This window comes from Eriocheir sinensis, chromosome 4 (genome assembly GCF_024679095.1).
Source record: "Eriocheir sinensis breed Jianghai 21 chromosome 4, ASM2467909v1, whole genome shotgun sequence".
NCBI classification, from domain to species: Eukaryota; Metazoa; Arthropoda; class Malacostraca; order Decapoda; family Varunidae; genus Eriocheir; species Eriocheir sinensis.
Genome location: NC_066512.1, coordinates 437,964 through 448,607, shown reverse-complemented (window position 1 = coordinate 448,607; position 10,644 = coordinate 437,964).

Sequence of the window (10,644 nt, the reverse complement as noted above, 5' to 3'; positions counted from 1 at the left end):
TATTATTATTATCATGTATGCCATATGTGTGTACTATAACTTGTCTGAATCCCTCTCATCCAGAATTAAGATGTATTTTTAGAGTGTAATTCAAAATTTATTGTGTTCATGTAATGGTTTAACTATTCTGACTGGATTAAGTTTGGATTTAACACAAACGAAAAATAATCGACCTGCATTAAGCTAATAATATTATAAGATTTTGGCATGTTAGTTTCTCACTAGATATCAATAAAAATCATAAAATCCTATTCATTTAACTATTCCTTATATAAAGACTATCGCGGTGGTAGTTTAATTCTTTATCTTGACGCCCGGAAAAACGCGGGAAAGGGGGGAGGGGGTGCAGATGTATCCCGCCGAATAACATTCCACAGCTTTCACAGAGTTTTTCTGCATTGTTAGCTCGTGGTGAAGCTCATGGACGGAAGGAGAGATGTGAAACGTCTCCCACAATGTTTAATCAAAGAGTCATTTCCACGGCGGTCACTGTCGACGCACGACCGACATGATCCACTAAACGACTTTCGTCTCCCACACTGTTTACACAAAGCATTGCTTCTCATTCTCACGAGAAATGTACCATCATCCCGCAACAGAGACGAGTCAACACCTTGACGTTAAGCCATTCCCCACCAGGGTTCAGCTTTGTTCGCCTAACGCGGGAGAGTGGGAGATACCTAACACATCTGCTAGAGGAGGGTGGGTGGTGGGGAGGGTGAAGGGCGGAAGCAGGTGTGTAGCGAATTTTACGTAACGACTTTCCCATCATCGCCATCTTCCATAGTTTATTTTCAACTGTGACAGTGTTTGCACGTGCAACCATAAGCCAACCCCCCGTCATTCATATAATTTCTTCCTTTCTCTTGTCCTTTTTCATCTTCGTCTCTCTCTCTCTCTCTCTCTCTCTCTCTCTCTCTCTCTCTCTCTCTCTCTCTCTCGCTCTCTCTCTCTCTCTCTCTCTCTCTCTCTCTCTCTCTCTCTCTCTCTCTCTCTCTCTCTCTCTCTCTCTCTCTCTCTCCGTGTCTCTCTCTTTCTCTCTCTCTCTCTCTCTCTCTCTCTCTCTCTCTCTCTCTCTCTCTCTCTCTCTCTCTCTCTCTCTCTCTCTCTCTCTCTCTCTCTCTCTCTCTCTCTCTCTCTCTCTCTCTCTCTCTCTTCTCTTTCTCCCTCTCCTTTTCTTCTCTTCCTTTCTTTTTCTCCTCTCTCTTCCTCTCCTTTTCTCCTCTTTTTCTCTCTCTCGCTTTCTCTTCTCTTTCTCTCTCTCCTTTTATCCTCACTTTCTCCTTTTCTTTTCCCTTTCTCCTTTTCTCTTTCTTCCTCTCCTTTCTCCTCTTTTTCTCTCTCTCCTTTTCTGAACATAACTTTGTGTTTTTTGTGTACTTAACGTATATGCTTAACCTCAAACTCTATGTTTAACATGTGTGCGGTTACTTATACATCATCTTCCCCAAAATAAAAAGATACAGTTACTATACTTTCTTTCTCAAAGACAGAGTTTTAATGTACACAACACAACTTTGTGTACTTGATTAATCTCAAACTCTTATTTACCATGTGCGTGTGTGTGTGTGTGTGTGTGTGTGTGTGTGTGTGTGTGTGTGTGTGTGTGTATGCAAAGCTAACAGGTAACAAAGGCGTAACTGTTTCAATCCGTCGTTTACACCCAAGATCTTGCCTCCATCTCTGTTGAAAAATAAAAATAAAAATTATAAAATGATTCTGGTTTATTTCTGTATCCTCGTTACTTGTTAAGTATAGCATCTCAGCATTTTTATTTATTTATTTATTTATTTATTTATTATTATTTTTTTTTATGTCGTTGCCTGTTGCACCGGTAGGCATCTTCCTGGTGTGTCCTGATGGTCGCTGCATCCCGTTCTGGCGCAGGCGAGTGTTTATAGTAGCACCATCTTGCATTGGTTCTTGATTCACTTGGACGGCTTGATGGATAGTGTTCAGAACACCATGTGGATAGTTTTAAACCCCTCGACGGCGACTGAAAAATCCGAGTGGTATCCTGGGGATTCGAACCCGCGTCGTCCACCACGCGGCGAATGTGAACCCAGTACGCTACCAGTTCGGTCACCGCATACCCTACACCCTACACGCTCCCTCTTAGACAGAACGAGGCATGGCGCAGCCCATGTCTCGCCGCTCCCGGATTCGTCACCTCCCCATAGCATGTCACTGCCGATCCCTCTCTGTCCCGCCCCACGCTCCCTTGCCCCGCCAAAACAAGCCGCTATGACATAGGATACTACGGAAGTCTTTCCGCCTCCGCCCCACGCTCCCTTGCCCCGCCAAAACAAGCCGGTATGACAGCCTGCCACTACGGCTGTTTTTCCGCCCCGCCCCACGCGCCATTGCCCCGCCAAAACAAGCCGCTATGGCGCAGGATACTACGGATGTCCTTCCGCCCCCCCACCCACGTGTTTTTCCGCCCCGCCCCACGCTTGCCCCGCCAAAACAAGCCGGTATGGCGCAGGATACTACGGATGTCCTTCCGCCCTCCGCCCCACGTGTTTTTCCGCCCCGCCCCACGCTCCCTTGCCCCGCCAAAACAAGCCGATATAATAGCCTGCCACTACGGCTGATTATTCCGCCCCGCCCCACGCGCCATTGCCCCGCCAAAACAAGCCAGTATGGCAATATTATAACTACTAACGCCCCATTTTCCGTTTTCACTGGAAGAGAGCACGCGACTGCTTGAGCGGTGGCTGCTACAAGTACTCCCCCCCAGTGACGAGGAAGGAGGAACGAAATCTTCCCAGGTGCGAGGGCGCTGTGGCAGACTTTGATGCGTTGCGGTGTGTAGTGTTGCGCGGTGAGTTGCGCTGAGTAGAGTTGAGTTGAGTAGTGTTCAGCTACGGTGAGTCGAGCTGAGGTGAGTAGTGCAGTGACAACAGCTACAGTAAGTCGAGCTGGAGTGAGTAATGCGGTGACAACAGCTACGGTGAGTCGAGCTGGAGTGAGTAATGCAGTGACAACAGCTACGGTGAGTCGAGCTGAGGTGAGTAGTGCAGTGACAACAGCTACGGTGAGTCGAGCTGGAGTGAGTAATGCAGTGACAACAGCTACGGTGAGTCGAGCTGGAGTGAGTAATGCAGTGACAACAGCTACGGTGAGTCGAGCTGGAGTGAGTAATGCAGTGACAACAGCTACGGTGAGTCGAGCTGGAGTGAGTAGTGCAGTGACAACAGCTACGGTGAGTCGAGCTGGAGTGAGTAATGCAGTGACAACAGCTACGGTGAGTCGAGCTGGAGTGAGTAATGCAGTGAGGAGTTGAGCAGCGAGGGGTTGAGCAGCAAGTTGAGCAGCGAGGAGTTGAGCAGCGTGAGGTGGGCTGCGTGAGGTGGGCTGCGGTGAGTTGAGTGGTTGGCTGTTTAATAGATCCTAGAAGGCTTGAATCCGCACTTCCGAATCGCGAACCACGTAGACGGGTCCTGAGCAGAAGAGTGGTGCTCTGAAGGACACCGCCGTAGTAGAGGAAGAGTTGCATGTCGTCGTCAGGTATGGTGAAGTCGAGCGGCGTGGAGATGGGCAATAGGCACTGGCGTAAACGCGCCGGGGGCCACGGCAGTCATAGAGTGCGTCGAGGGAACTGCGTGTGAAGGCGCTAGCTGACAGCGTGTCAGGGGCCTCGGCAGTCGGTGAGAGTAGAACGACTGCGTGTATTAAAGGCGCCAGCTGCCAGCGTGTCAGGGGCCTCGGCAGTCCGTGAGGGCGTCGAATGACTACATGGTAAGGCGCTAGATGCCAGCGTGCCAGGGACCACAGCCGGTTGAGAATTGAGGGGCGCAAGCATATGCCAGGAGCCGCGGCAGTCGTGAGTGCGTCGAACGACTGCGTGGGAAGGCGCTAGATGCCAGCGAGCCGGGGGCCACAGCGAGTTGAAAAGTTAGGGGCGCTAGCATGTGCCAGGAGCCGCGGCAGTCCGTGAGAGTAAAACGAACTGCGTGTACTCTAGGCGCTGGCACGTGCCAGGGGCCTCTGTGGCTCGGGGAGTGTACCAGTGTTCAAAAAGGCACTGTAACACAACACTGTACGCTTAGTGGGTAACACTGTGACACTAACTGTTGCTGGGGACGTGCTGCACTGAACTGTTGCTGGACACACTGCACTATACACAAGGATCCACAAGTGTAGGATAATCCCAGACGGCGGTGGTAGATCCTGGAGGCGGTGGTTAATCCAGGGGGCAGCTAGTAATCCCAGTGGGGTGTCACACTGAGTCTGCGGTGTGTGGTGGCGTATACACTTTGTCTGTATGGCGTGTACACTGAGTGTGTGGCACTGTGTGTCTCAGTAATATGTCGCACTGTGTTTGAGTGTTCACTGAGTCTGTGTAGTGTGTCACACGATGTGCGTGTCTCAGTCGCCGGACCAGCAGAAGGGAGGAGGAGGGGTGGGGGTGGGTGGGTGAGCGCTGGGAGAAGCACCATGGGGCACAAAAGATGCCTGAAGGGCGCTGAAGATGCCTGGAGGAGGCGCACAGAGGGAGCCTAGAAGAGGCGCACAGAGGGAGCCTAGAAGAGGCGCACATAGGGTGCCTGGGGGAGGCACAGAGGGTGCCTGTGGGAGACGCAGAAGGCGTCTGGGGGAGGCACACTGGCACAGAGGGTGCCTGGGGAAGGCGCAGAAGGCGCCTGGGGGAGGGCGGGGGAAAACCCTGAAGGTGGCAACTACGTCTATGGCGTAATGTTTCTCCCGACCTGAGTGCTCAGCCCCACGAACCCCGAATGGAGGTGAGGATTTTTGCCCCAGGAGAGGGCGGACGAATGGACAAGTTACCCTGCCCAGGTCCTCCACTCTAGGAGAGAGTGCCCTTAAAACGGCACCGGCTATAAGCCACCTTGAACCATAGCAACACTCCGGGGTCACCAATTGTTGGTGGTAGCGAGTGTTCTAAGTGCTAATCGGTTCACGGATAGAGAAAGTCATATCCGCCAGGGTTACTTTATTAGACAAAACTTACACAGCTCATCACGACAAGGACAACACATAGGATAGGTGTTTGTTTGTGTATGCGTTTGTGTGAATGTTGTTTGTGTAGGTTAACATTTAAGTGTTGGTGTATGTGTGGAACAATGTGTAACGGTGGACAACAAGAGAACGTGGACGGACAAAAGAAGATAAACAAGTAACAAGAGATAAACAATTAGACGCACAAGAAACAGCGAGACGGGTGCACGAACGAAAACATTGACACAAAATAAGAATGAACAATGAGTCTATACTGCAACGCCCCATTTTCCGTTTTCACTGGAAGAGAGCACGCGACTGCTTGAGCGGTGGCTGCTACAAGCATCCATCATCCTTCCATAAGACTCATCACCACGACTAAGATTTCTTTCTTGGTAACCGTTTTTGTTTTCCCTTTTTTATCCGTCTTTCCAAACTTAATAACTTCTTCAGAGACAGACGAGACAGTTATTAACCTCCAAGTCTGTCTTTCATTGCGTCTTTTATTTTCTTGCGAGAGCTCTTCCGCCCTCGTTCCAGGTCTTATTACAGACACTCCCAGAAACATTACCTTGCGGCGGTGCCCACGGGCGAGAGACCTGAACATGAAAAGAAGAGGCTGCTTGGTGCGGGACTGAAATATAGAGACAGAGAAATGGAAATAGAGAAATGTAGACACGTATTCGTATATATAAGTAAACAGATAAACAGATAGGTAAATACATAGATAGATAGACAGATAGATAAACAGAAAGATAGCTAGGCAGACAGATAAAGGTAAAGGTGAGTGCATTCGATATTGCTGCGCGTGGCTGCGCGTCTCATCTCCAAATCGTTGTCCCTTTGAGCCTGTGGTGGGTAAGAGCCAATTACCCCGGGACACGGCATAGTGTGAAATCCGGACTTGCCTCAGTTTGCCTTCCCCAAGTGTTCCCAGGTACCAATTTATCGACCAACCCGAGAGGGAGGATGAACATCTGGGTGAGCTGCACGCCGACTGCCAAGGCCGGGATTCGAACCCGGGCCTGCAGAGTCGTAGCCATGCACGCTGACCATATGATAAGTAGACAGACTGATAGATAGATAACTATATACAAGTAAATAGATAGACAGGCTGACAGACTGATAGACAGACCAAACGAACGAATACCGTTTATGGTATATTTGCAAAAAAACATTAATAATGGAAGTGTTGGAAGTTCCCTCAATCTTTATTTTTCATTACGAAGCCGCACCTTGATTACACAATGTTGCTATTATTCCATACTTATATAATGGACATGGACACATTAGACTCAGTGCAGAGAATAATACAAAGCTATTCATGAGCTGAGAAAAATGCCCTGCAGTGATGGGCTGAAACACATAAAAGACTGTACCATTCTGCCTCCATTCCTTGCCTCCCTCCCTTCCTTCGATCCCTTCCTCCTCATCCTCCGTTCTCTCTCTTTCTCTCTCCCTCCTCCTCCTCCCTCCTTCCTTCCTGCCATGAATTTCCAGTGTTTAGAAAAGTTAAAGGTGTAGAGTGTAGAGTGACTGAAGTAAATGAAGGGATTTAACAAAGTTGACTGCAATAAGGCTGTTAAAGTGAGTGCAGTATGGGGTTTGTAATAACGGGTAGGGTGGAATTATTTATCGCTGATTGACGCATGGAAAGCATCAAGTCACCTCATCCCCTGCAACTGACCTCTCTTCCGGCCTCTCGTTCTATTTTCATTTGTTCGGAGCAGCGTCTATCCGGCTTATTTTGTTGCTGCTTTCTGTTTCTTGCCCTTGAGCTGCCTTCCTTGCGGCAAAAAAAAGAAGAGAACAGCCATGACTTGACATACCTACCGGGTAGTGGATGAATGGATCAGACATATCTGTAGTCGAGTGGTGAGTGAACAGACGATCCAAACTTTCAAGGAGGCTGCATAAATTCGAAGCTGGGGAAGATATATGGTGATGGGCTTAGAGGAAGACGTGCCATGCGTACCCAGACCAGGCTTTTTGGCGTGTGTGTGTATGTGTGTGTGTGTGTGGGTGTGGGTGTGTGTTAAGAAGCAGCCACAAGTCACATCATGCAGTTAAACAAAATAAGGCGAGTAAACTTAAGGAGATAATGATAATGGAGAAAAGAGGAGGAAAAGACGGAGAACTTAAGGGGGTAATTGTGAAGGAGGGAAGATGAGGAAAGACGGATAAGAAGGAGGAAAGACAGAAATGGTAACGTAAGAAGTTTGTGGAAGAGAGAAATGAAGAAAAATTATAACAATCTAGCAGAGAGAGAGAGAGAGAGAGTGTAGGAGGTGGTTATGGGGAGGAAGAAGCAGGGAAATTGAAACACTACGTCAAACTATTGCTTTTTATATATCACACCATATTGCTCTCTCTCTCTCTCTCTCTCTCTCTCTCTCTCTCTCTCTCTCTCTCTCTCTCTCTCTCTCTCTCTCTCTTTAATAACGGAGATGAAAATGCTGATGATGGTGATGTGAGTTGTGGCGGTGGTGGTGGTGGTGGTGTTGGTGGTGATGGGGGTAGGGGCGGTGATCATAATGTTGGTGGTGGTGGTGGTGATGGGTGTAGGGGTGGTGATCATGGTGGTGGTGGTGTTGGGGGTCGGGGCGGTGATCGTGGTGGTGGTGGTGAGGGGGGTCGGGGCGGTGATCATAATGTTGGTGGTGGTGGTGGTGATGGGTGTAGGGGTGGTGATCATGGTGGTGGTGGTGCTGGGGGGAGGGGCGGTGATGATAATGTTGGTGGTGGTGGTGGTGCTGGGTGTCGGGGTGGTGATCATGGTGGTGGTGGTGATGGGGGTAGGGGCGGTGATCATAATGTTGGTGGTGGTGTTGGTGGTGATGGGGGTGGGGGCTGTGTCACGGTGGCGGTGGTGGTGGTGGTGATGGTCAAGGAGGTTTAAGGGTCGTGTGGTGATGGTGGTGGTGGTAGTGATGGTTCACTGTGCCCAAGACTATAATCAAGAATGGCGGTGTTCTTGAAAACTTTCCTGCAACATAGAGAAGTTCGAAAATTGAAAATAAAGGAAAATGAGAGAGAGAGAGAGAGAGAGAGAGAGAGAGAGAGAGAGAGAGAGAGAGAGAGAGAGAGAGAGAGAGAGAGAGAGAGAGAGAGAGAGAGAGAGAGAGAGAGAGAGAGAGAGAGAGAGAGAGAGAGAGAGAGAGAGAGAGAGAGAGAGAGAGAGAGAGAGAGAGAGAGAGAGAGAGAGAGATTTACATAGATTTACATAGAAAATCAGACCACACAGACCCCATGGTCCAGACTTGGTGGTCTGTCCTTAAACCTAAGTGATTTTACATTAATCAGAAGACTCCAAAACGTTGCACTTCTACTCTAGTTGATATTAAGTTGAAGGAAGTGACGGTCGAGCTTATTTTGAAGGAGTCAATCGTGTTACACTGGACCACTGATGGTGGAGCTTATTCCATTCTCGCACTACAACGTTGGTGAAGAAAAATTTGGTGCAGTCTGAATTTACTTGTCTACATCTGAGTTTAACGCCATTGTTCCTCGTTCGCAAAGTGTCATCGATCATAAACAATGTTGATCTGTCTACATTCGTGAAACCATTAAGTATTTTAAAAGCTTCGATCAATTTTCCTCGGAGGCGACGTTTCGCCAGAGAGAACCTGTTAAGGGTCGAAAGCCTTTCTTCGTAGGATTTGTTGCGCAAGGAAGGGATAATTTTTGTTGCCCGACGCTGAACACCTTCTAATTTAGCAATATCCTTTGCATGGTGGGGAGACCAAAACTGTACCGCATATTCCAAGTGGGGTCTGACTAAACTGTTGTAGAGCGGAAGTATTACATCTTTATTCTTAAATAAAAAGTTTCTTTTAATGAAGCCCAACATTCTGTTCGCTTTATTTGCTGCATCGATGCATTGATGTGAGAATTTGAGGTTTGACGCTATTTTGTCCCCTAAGTCCTTGACGCATTGAACGCTTTTGAGTTTAACGCCGCGCATTTCGTAATCAAACTTCTTATTCCTCGTTCCAACTTGAAGGACCTGGCACTTGTCTACGTTAAAGGGCATCTCCCATCTATCCGACCAAGCTGAAATTTTGTGCAAATCCTCTTGGAGGCTTTGCCTGTCTTCGTCAGTGAGAACCGAGTTACCAATCTTTGTGTCGTCTGCAAATTTACTAATGCGGTTATTGAGTCCAACATCCACGTCGTTGATGTAAATAATGAAGAGCACTGGGCCAAGAACCGAGCCCTGAGGGACGCCACTAGTGACCGGCGCCCACTCTGAGTTAAATCCGTCAATCACTACTCTTTGTTGTCTGTTGCTCAACCAATTCGCGATCCATTGGTTTACCTGACCGTCAATACCTATTTGCTTTAGTTTGTAAAGTAATTTATGATGCGGGACTTTATCAAACGCTTTCTGGAAATCAAGATAGACTACGTCCAGTGATTTGGTTACGTCATAAACAGTGAAGAGGTCGTTATAAAAGGTTAATAGATTTGATAGGCAGGATCTTTTGTTTCGGAAGCCATGTTGTGAGTCCCCAATTAATGAGTGGCTTTCAAGGTAACTCACAATTTTGTCTAATTATGCCCTCAAGTAGCTTACCTACAACCGAAGTTAGACTAATGGGCCTGTAATTACCTGGTACTTTTTGTCTCCTTTCTTAAAAATCGGTGTCACGTTAGCCTTTTTCCAATCTGAAGGGACAATGCCTTGTCGCAAGGACATATTGAATACGGTTGTGAGGGAGGAGAGTATTTCGCACTTTGTTTCTTTCAGCAGAGTTGGATATACTTTATCAGGTCCAGGACTTTTATTTGTTTTAAGTGATTTGAGGGCTTTAAGGACTTCATCGGTTTTATTTCAAAGTTAGACAATGCATGCTCAGGATTTACATTAGTACTGGTGTTGGTGGTGGTGGTGGGAGGACTGTTATTAAACACCGAGGAAAAGTAATTATTTAATAGGTTTGCAACGTGTTGGCTGTCAGTCACTAGTGCACCGTCGCTGTTTGTTAAAGGTCCAATTCCACTTCTGATCGCCTTTCTGTTGTTTATGTAATTGAAGAAGGATTTCGGATTATTTTTACAGTTGGCTGCAATATTTTCTTCATATCTACGCTTTGCCTGATGCACTAATCTTTTTACTCGTCGCCTTGCATCATTGTAAAGTCTAATGTTTTCGGGCGTGCTTTGGTCTTTCTTTAACCTGTAAGACAATTTTCTCTCCTTGACTGAGTGTTTAATTTCGCTATTAAACCAAGGTGGACATTTATTAGTGTTAATTCGCTTCTCGCACAAGGGGACAAATGTGTCCTGCTGAGTGAGTAAGTGATTTTTAAAGTTTAGCCAGGCGTCCTGTGCATTGCCGTCATCTGATAGTTGCATATCTTATTTTTTTCATTTCTACGAAGTTGGCTCTTTGAAATTGGGCACCTTAACTTTATTTTCAGTCACCGATGTTTGAGCTCTAATGTCAACGCGCACTAGTTTATGATCGCAGGAACCGATGTGTTCTCCTACCGTGACATTACTGACTAGGTTATCTTGGGTCGCTATAACAAGGTCAAGTATGTTATTTTGTCGAGTTGGTTCAGAAACCATTTGGCTTAGATAATTTTCCTCTAGAAATTCGTTCATTCTATGGGACTCACCTTCTGTACCCGACAGTGTCGCCCAGTCGATATGGGGGAGGTTAAAGTCTCCTAGTAT